Genomic DNA, 10,103 nt, shown 5'->3' with positions numbered 1-10,103 from the left:
ATATGCAATTGTTGTGTGTGTAAAAGTAGACATCTTTCCATATATATAATAAAAAGCACTTATGCTACTGAACAGTTGTTTTTCCCCAATTATTTTTTTCTAGACCAGACAAAAGGCTATTTGGCCCCCAGGTTATTTACGTTTGACACCCATGTTCTACAGGGATGTATATTAAATATACGTCATATCATAGGGTATATATTAGGGGGTAATACAGATAAAGATCTCACATCTGATAAAATGTATCCTCTTCGGAAGACTTGAAAACTATTATTAAATGGTGAGATTATTCTGCTTCTGTATGTTGGTCAGTCAAATTTTAGAAATACTAATAAAGATAAGAGATTTTCTTTTTATCTTTACTTTTTTTTTAAACATGCATACTGTTTTGACATGAATACATGCATCCACATAAATGTGGTGTTAGGAATACAGATTTGAATGTTCACACATGTAAACTTGGAGGCTTAATTTTAAATAATGGTCTTTTACATAGATCGGAACCTTGGTCGCCATCATAGTTTACATTCTAATCTCATAGCCTCGATTTCTCGTCAATATTCTTGTATATGACTCTTTTGTCTTGCAGAGCTCCCCATTTTTAAAAAAATCTATATTAATTTTTCCATGTGAAGCAAACGTACACGCCCCCTGCACAATTACAAAACCATGACAGTTCATTTCAGCACTGCCCAACTCCTCACTGTTCCAAATCTATTACCATGCTGATTGGTTCATTTATCCTCGACTATAAAGCACTTATTTTCAAGTGAGATGTTGTGATTTTTTTCTGTGTCAAAGTGGGTGGTTTTAAAACTTTTGAACAAAAACCTCTATGTTGCTACAAACAGAACACTCTTCTCCTATTATATCTGAGTTAAGAAATCAACCTGTATTTATTTTTAGAGCAAATGTGCACAGTCATAACGCAGATATGACTTTATAGGACCTTGATAATGTGTCAAAGTCATTTCTTTCTGACATTGGCTTTGTCTTTCAAGCTACCACATCTGACAAATAGACATTTCAGCAATCATAGTAGGTGGTCTTTACGCCACAGTGAATATTACTGTCCTATTTCCACCCTAAACCATTGATGCCCCTCCTCTAGGTGTGTTCCCCTGATCCCAGTCCTGACAAGGACCTGCCAAACCACAGCTACTTTTGATCCCCCGGGCTGACAAGCCAATCCATCTTCACCTGCGGAGTCCAACATTTGTCATCCGCAACCCGCCCTCTATCAAGGAGAATTGAAATAGCTATGTTAAAACATTTGCTGCTTCTTCAAAAATCATGATGGGATGCAAGTGATGGAGCTCCTAGACATTTTGCTTCATGCGTATATAATTGTTTTAAAATCACTGATTCACAATATACAGGTTTACTACATATGCAAAAAAAAAAAAAAAAAACCTTTCCCAACTCACGTTTTGTCCCTGTTACAGCAAATCGGCCATATCAGTGAAATGGCAGTAAAGTATGAGTGTAATAATTTAATTCCATACAGTATATTTAGAGGGCAAACAGTTAGGTCCTGAATGTTCACACTCTACCACAGAGCCAATAAGCAGTGTCAGGTTTGCAGCACTAACAGGATTAAGCACCAAGACTTTATGTCTTTTACAGCCGCTGCCAGGCAGAAGCCTGGAAATAATGGGATCAGTTTTGTAGCAGTTCATCATGGAGGAAACCACCTCTTCCCATATTTGCTCAGTGTGAAGGACCCTGCTGCATATATGTACCCTGGTAGATGCCCATAAATTGTAAACAAGTAATGACAAAGTGGGGAAATGCACATGGAGATATTCATGGGGTGAGATGAATATTAAACACAAGCAGTAAGTGATTTTACTAACATGACTAACTGTAATGGGCGCAAAGGTTCATGCAGGGTGCCAGTCAATCACCCATGCATTGTTAATGACAGCATTAAATGAACACGGTTCATAAAGTCTTTATTAATTGGACCTGTATCTTAATCAGAGGGCTTGTGCTTTAAACCAAATCTACCCATGGTCCATGACTTTAAATCCAGCCTGGACTATCTGCAGTGCATCTGCTGTAAAACCAGACGAAAAAAAAAAGACCTACAGAGAGAAATACAACGTGTAAAGTGCACGAGTTGTTATGGTTAGGGTGATTTTTCTAGAAGTGACATTAAAAAGACAGATGCTGTGCTGCTTGAGCATGATTTACCAGATTATAAATTCCTATTTGTTTTATTATTTCACTCATGATCACTAAAGGAATGAAATAAAATGAATTAAGAGCTGGAAGGAAACTAAAAAGGAAAATGCCTCCTTGTGGTTTACGTGCTCTGATAGCAAAATAACTATTTAGTCTATTTTGTTGCTGGGAAAAGAGTGTACTCTGTGTTTGTGACGGCAATTTTGCTTAAAACAGATGTGATGAGCAGCTGGAATCATGGCTGATAAGAGGAGTGGGAGTGAGTCCAAGCAACTACGGCCCATAACACTAAAACAATGAGCTTAAAGATGTTAAAAAGCTCCATGACCCCGAATGATACTGTGGAGGCACGATATGATGCCCGGGCTGCACTGTATGCTGAACTGTAGCACACTGTCGTGATTCTCCATGATTATTTTCTAGTCTATTTTCAGTGCATGCTGCCAGTGCATCTGGCCAGGAAACACACTTCAGCTTGAGCATGAAATAAATATAAGTATAATTGTGTCTTACAAATGTATGGCATGTGATGTAAATTGTCAGATTCCACCACATAGATTAGAAACAATATTTATGCTGCTTCATCGTTATTCACTTTTTTTTTTAATATACACTATATTGTTAATAATATTAACAATATAGTGTATTTACTGTTATTAACTTAATATAAAGTATCCGCACATGTCTTAGCAAAGACGAGCAGAGAGCGACAGGGGGAAATGGCGCTCCTGTGTGTCACTGAGACAAAAGACTCAACATTCCCCATTTGCTTTTGAAATTGTTAGTACTGATGTCAAAATATTGATATCAGAAGTATTGATGGGGCGGTTGTAAAGCGGGACATTTACAACATTTTACTGCACAAAGCTCCAAAGAATCTGAGTCACATATGTTTATTTATCATCTCATGGGGGAAAATCGGTTTGAGTTGCTCCAATAAAGAATGAAAATATACTTTGTATATGCACTGCAGACCAAGAGAATACAATATTATGGCAAATAGACATGTATAAGAAATAAGTTCACACAATAAGAAGAATTAGAATAAAATGTGTGATATAACAATGTAACAGGAATTCATTTGTTAACATTAAGTAATATCCAGTATTCTACTAAAGTCATTAATGTGATGAGCACATCGCCGGTTATTTATTTTACTCAAATTATAAAAATATTATTTCGATTTTTGTGTTAATACGGCCCTTGACATGTATTACTCATCACCTCACACTAGGAGACGCATGATCTATGAGCTATTTGATGTCAGGAACGCTTTTGTGAAAATATTAAAGCGCTTCAAGTTCTTCAAAGAAAGTACAACAAGAAAGGGGCATAATAATTTGTTTTGCAGAAAAGATAGATCCTTCATTCCAAGATAGAACAGATAGACACCATGTGGCAGCATTTCTTCCAATGATGACTCAGCAGATGTAAAGACACAATTTTACAGACAGTGACAGGTGGTATTTTCAAACCTGGGCCAAATCGATGAAACAGCCTCTATTAGACCAGTAGGTATACGATTCTGAAGTGCTCCGACCTCCCCATGGTGGCTCTCTCATCACCTGACAGCCATGTAATCACTTTCTTTCGTATACTAGGTTTGCACATTTTCCTATTGATCCAACTGAAAATATTTATATTTTTCACACTATACGCAGTATAGTCTGGCGAAAATATTGGAGTAATAAGAGGGATGAAACATTACTTTAAAAATGGCAGTAAAAAGTGTGACTGAAAGATTTCTCAGTGTGAAAGAAAGAAAATCTAATTCCCCTATAACCACAACTATGTTTGACCCTCTTTATCACAGGATCTGTCACTATTATTTTGCAACTCTTTGGGCAGACATGGGGAAATCATTCCCAAGGGCACAATGATTAGCCCAGGGGGAATGGTAATGAAATACAGTACCTGCTTGAGAGAGTGCCTGTTTTATTACTCTATTATACCTGAGAGAGGCTGAGGGCTCTTAGAAGTCCTTCTTCAATGCAGGAATCATTGCCTCCCATTGCTCTCATGCCTGTTTTTATCCAGGAGTCATTAATTGCAGTGTATTTTACTTTTGCTCCATTTTTTTGCAAATGAAAAGAAAGCCAGTCCAGGCTTTGAATTTATTTATTTGTTTGGTTCTTTGTATGAACCTATACAGAAAATTAAAAAAAAATGGTGACTCAAAACTGAGTCACAATTGAGTGCACGCAAAGGCTGTCAGCTCAACACGACTCCATGTGTTTCTCAGTGTAGCAGTGTTTAGATCTTTCCCACGCCGCACACAAAAGGTGATTTTTCTTTTTATGTCACAACAGATGGAGGCTACAGCGACATTGCAGCACTAAAACAGAATGATTGGAAACACACAAAGAAGTGCCCACAAATGGTTTTTGAATTCCTAACAGTACGAAGCATCTTGTCCCTGCCCGTCCCTGCACTGCTGCTGCTGCTGTATACGCACAAATACTCCCTTAGTCACTAGTCAGGTCTGATAGTATTGTGTGAATGAGCGTGTTTTCAGATGAAGGAAGCAGAACACAAATAACATAATTTCTAGCAGAATAACAACAGAGGTCAATGTCGCTTAAACTTTATGTAACTGTAAGTTAACTGTAAGTGTGTTTGCAAAGAGAACAAACAATATACTTTGTTGATTTATTAATAGTGAAGAAAACCATATCAATATTGTTATTGGTCCTCTTGGTGGAGGTCTGACACCACGTGAAGACCTACAGGCAATAATTCCTTTTTTTTTTATGTGCAGTTGGTGTCTGTTATGTTGTTCTGCCTCTTTTATCGCTTTCGTCTCGTTCTGATATCTTCATATTGGGAACTATACAATAAACAATAGTGATGGAAGTGCTGTGCAACCACAAGAAAATCTATTGAAAAATAAAACGTAATGAACGAGATTTCGACATCGGCTGTGACTCTTCAGCTGTTGTTGTGACGAGATTGCAGTTGTGTGGTCAAAGGCTAGCACAACGATGGATACCCAACATGCCCATGAGATGCATAGCGTAGCCCTGAGTGTGGCTGGAGGCAGCTTATAGATGAGGATGTGTTGCTCCCTGGAGCTTGCGGGGCAAATGGGAGGAATGCAAAATGCATCACTGTGGGAGGGCGACACACAAGTGCATGAGTTGTACACGGCCAGGAGAGGTTTAGAGAGAGAGAGCAGATGTATATATCTCAAGATAGATCCTTCAGATATTTACCACAGACCACTTCATGGAAAAAAAAGAAGAAAGATGCACCATCTGTTGCCTTTTTAAATTAAATTATTTTTCTATACAGACAAATGAAAGAAAAGGCATTATATAAAAAATATAAATGAAAGGCAAGAATAATCAATAATATAAAACGTTTGCAGCATCACAACAAAACAATTTAAAACTAGACTGAAACATAAAAAATAACACCATTCTGTCTAAAAGGAGATGGGGAAATAAAGGAAATAATTGTGAACTTATCGAGCCCTCTACCCCTTTTAGAAATCATAAGGTAAGCTCAGTTGGACCATTGGGCCCAGAGAGGCAGAGTAAGTCTGATGCAATTAGGTTTTTTTTGTGTGTGAGAGAAAGTAATGATGTGTTCTGTCCTAGTTTCAAGCAGCATTTGGCAACACGTCTTATGTTATTAGGGTATCGTATTAAGGGTGATCTTGGTACACCGATGAGAAATTATTAACATATAATAAATGTCTTAATTTGTGGGAAGGGAAGGCAAGGTGGGAACGCCAAAGATAGAGGGGGAACAGTCACTGGTGTCCTAGACATGCAATCCATACTTCAAAAAAAAAAACCTGAATTGCACAATGGATGACTGATGCCTGATTTCTGATTGACAGGCTTGATAATAGTATACTGTTGCAGCCCTTCATCGTTATTCACGACTGTTGACTTAATAAGCAAGTGGATGATATATGTTCAGTTAACTTAGACCTTAGGGCTAATGGGGTGTGTGTGTGGTTGCCACAGTCAAACACTTTGCATGATTCTCCACCTCCTCTTGCATTTGCCCAAAATGTCACACAAGAGGCAAATAAAGCCTCTGTGCTAATGTAACCTCTCTGTATATCTGTCAGTTGAAGGGAGTAAGAGCTTGCACTTGAGCCATAGAGCTGACATCTTATATTATCAGGGTAATGGGGAAGATTCTCACCTGTTTGAAATAACGACACAGGTTTTGGCACAAGTTGCACAAAATCTAACACTGTATGAAGTGTATCACATTTTGTATATGAAGTGTGCCATAAATGCAAAATCCTGGGTTGATAAGAACATCGCAGTAGCCCAATAAAGTAGTGACCAGTAGTAACGTCACCAACAATATTCTGAATTTACGTTCTGAAGCCTTGAGATTTGGGATTCTGTCAACACCATGTTGAGGTTTTGCAACCAACCATCATCTATCTATCTATCTAACTATCTATCTATCTATCTATCTATCTATCTATCTATCTATCTATCTATCTATCTATCTATCTATCTATCTATCTATGAACAAAGATCTCCTGCGACCCATCTGTGGGTCCTCACTGGATGACTGCATTATGCTTTACTTGAATCATAGTGTCTACATTGTTTTTTACCTTTGGAGGTTTGACTGGCTGGCTCTTATTCAATCCCATTGTCATGTTGTGCTCTCCTGTTCTCTAGTGGCTCGATGACACCTGACTAAAATTAGCACAGTTTGCTGTTAATCTCAATTATGTACATAATGATAATGGACAGAAATGCAAGTGAAGAATTGCCCTAAATGAAGATGGATGGAAACCTACTGCAGTTGATGAGTACACGAAGAGAGTCTTTGATGCAGCTGGGTTAGTAAATAAGCAGTGACAAATAAGCATGCAGGATTATATAACTATGTGCTATTTGGATTCTCCAATGGACCAAACCTCAATCTCTCTAGAATGTTAGCAATGTACTCATACTTTTTAATGTTAGCCTGCTGAATGCTACCCTATATGTTCAGCACCTTTTCATGTGCCCCAACATCCACAGCTGGTCAATACTACAACACTCACTAATCCAATCCACTGTAAATTTAAAAATTACACAATGCATCTTCTTCCTGTGATAACTGCGATGCACATCGTCCACACAGCGGCTCTTTGTGTCCACACCACCTCGTGTGATCAGCAGATACTCGTTCATGTGTGTTTAAGTCGTGTAAATGCTATATCATGTTCATAGAAGGGACAGGTTTACAAGGTTACAATGTAATGAGTCTCTCTGCCCGGCCATTGTCTCATCAGATATGCTACAGTTGCTGCTGTTAAGAGCCCAAATTATGCTATCATTGTGGATACAGGCCCAGCCAGGTCTGTCATTAATACGGCTCTTATCACTGTGCCCACCACCGTTTTCATCCAAGGCTTGGTTATCAGTGAGACCTGTATCTAACCATGTCTGTCTTGTTGGGACATACGGTAGAAGATTTGCTACCAGACACACTGTCTGTTCACTGGTGCCTGTTGGCCAAGAGAAAACACAACCACAAACACAACCTTGACACAAATGATTCAATGAGCACAGTAATTGAGTGCCGTTCTCATTTCCTGGCAGCAACTATACAAAGTTGATGGTGGAGAAACAGGATACAGAAGGAAGAGGATAAGAAGGTGAAAGAGAGAGGCTCAGGGACAGAAAAAAACAAACGAAGAGATAGGAATGAATGAGGAGGATAAGACATGGAGGGAAGGAAATAAGGAAGGCGAGTAAAGTGTGAGGTAGGATGAGTCGAGGATCAGAGGCAGAGGACAGCGGGGAGAGAGATTGCATTAGCTCATCATCCCAGTGGGCCTGGCTGTGCTTTGAGGTTGACAGTCCTGAGAGCTCCTGTCCTTCAGCCTTCCCATGTGCCTGTCGCATTATCTCCTACTTATTATAGGGCCAGCCACTCACTGCTTCAAGCCACGTTCTTTTTTTCTTTACACTTGCTGCAGAAATAATATAAGACATTTGCTATGATTCCAGACATGAGCTCAATTAAGGTGTGCATTTATCTGCAATTTGTATCTGAATCTTTCATTCTGCTGAAGTGGTGCAGTAGAAACTGCGATGGGTGAAATTATAGGGTCATCTCTGATGGTAATGTTCACAGGGTATTCTACTGAAAGAAAAAAAAAAAGATACACGTTGATTTTCGGTCTTTTTTCCTGAGCACAGACTTGGATTCAGTGGTTTCATGACGACCCATGCGCCTGCAGGGCCACCAGAAACATGGTTGTACTGATGGTTCATTCACAAGAGGAGCTCTCCAACACAAGAAGTCAAGACGAGAGTTTTTGTGTCTTGGATTACATGATTATCCACTTTTTGTTGCTGTTATTCTTCAGCGATGTGTGGAAACAGACATTGGATTGTTTATTTCAATTTTTAACTCGGATTTCAGAATGTAGTCTTACATAAACAGTAATAGATCCCTTATTGATCCCAATGCAGGAGTGATAGTATAGCCCTGAGTTACTGTAACAGTGAAAAAGGGATTGCAATAAAGAAATACTACTACTACTACTAATAATAATGAATATAATAATAATGGAAAAGGAGATGATTGTGTATATACTAATCCAAGAAAAGTTTAACTCACTCACTCACTCACTCACTCTATCTTCCATCACTTTATCCTCCACATGAGTGTCATGGAGGAGCTGGTGCCAATCTCAGCTGACATAGGCGGGGTACACTGGACAGTTCACCAGGCCATCACAGGGCCACATATAGAAATAAACAACCTCACCTTCTCACACGTATGGTCAATTTAGAGTGTCCAATTTGCCTAATCTCCAAATCTGCATGTTTTTGGACTGTGGGAGGAAACTGGAGAACCTGGAGAAAACCCACACACACATGGGGAGAACATGCAAACACCATGCAGAAAGACCCTTGTTCCAACCGGGTCTTCTTGTTGCAAAGGCACGAGTACTAACCACTACAAGAATAGATTCATGATAATATACTTAATTGTACACTTTTTTTTTAATTTAAGTTTTGATATGCCTATAACACAAAACAGAGTTGTTATCATTACAAAGCCAAACAGTGCCAGAGGAGAAGGCTAACCCTACTGGAACACAATCCTGCACCTCACACAGTGGGACCAGAACCTGTTGAAGTGGATCCGACACTTAGATCCTACTCCTCCTAAATATTTGACATTGTCATCATTACTATCATCATCATTGTTCAGGATCACAGACAGTTGCCTTGAAAAGGCATCAGTCCACTGTTTTTAAACACTCCAACTTGCAACACAAGCCAGGGTGAATCTCTGTGGGTGTGCAAGGTCAGCTGCTGTGGAGACACTTGGATCTCCAGAACGCTCCCTAATAATGATCATTTATTTATAAAGGCTGCTTCTTTTATCATGTGAGTCTCTGTTGCCGTTCAGTGGACGTTGGTTGGTTTGCTGGTGGCACCTGGTCGTCATCAGGGCACACAGCAGTTGTCAGATCAGCTTCAAGGTGAGATCAGATATTTCACTGCACTGTAATCTCCCAAAGTCTCCACTTTCTGATTTAACTACTGTCATTTTGGAACATGGTGCATTCTGTGACGTTTGTCTTTCTCCCCTCACTACTGCTGTGTGAGCTGACCAAGCAGGACAAATAGCCCATATTTTACAGTTTTAATTTTAGTTTCAATTTCCTCCCTTTAGGCAAAACAGAACAAATTCTTATTTACAATGTTGGCCTGGCAAGTGCCAGAAAACACTTGTAGAGGTATAAACAGGGAAGAGGGAGAAAACAAGAAATTCAAACACAAACAGTAACAGTAACACACATGTCAATTAAGTCTTTAGAAACTTAAAAACAGTGTCAAATTGTGTTAAAACATTTACAAGTCATTAAGATTTGTCTTTAGACAGCCTTTAAAGGCAGAGGCAGAGCATCCCGTTTCAGTGTTTTCTTT

The sequence above is a fragment of the Solea solea genome, chromosome 12 (assembly GCF_958295425.1).
Source record: "Solea solea chromosome 12, fSolSol10.1, whole genome shotgun sequence".
Lineage (NCBI taxonomy): Eukaryota > Metazoa > Chordata > Actinopteri > Pleuronectiformes > Soleidae > Solea > Solea solea.
Note: the sequence above shows the minus strand (reverse complement) of the source record.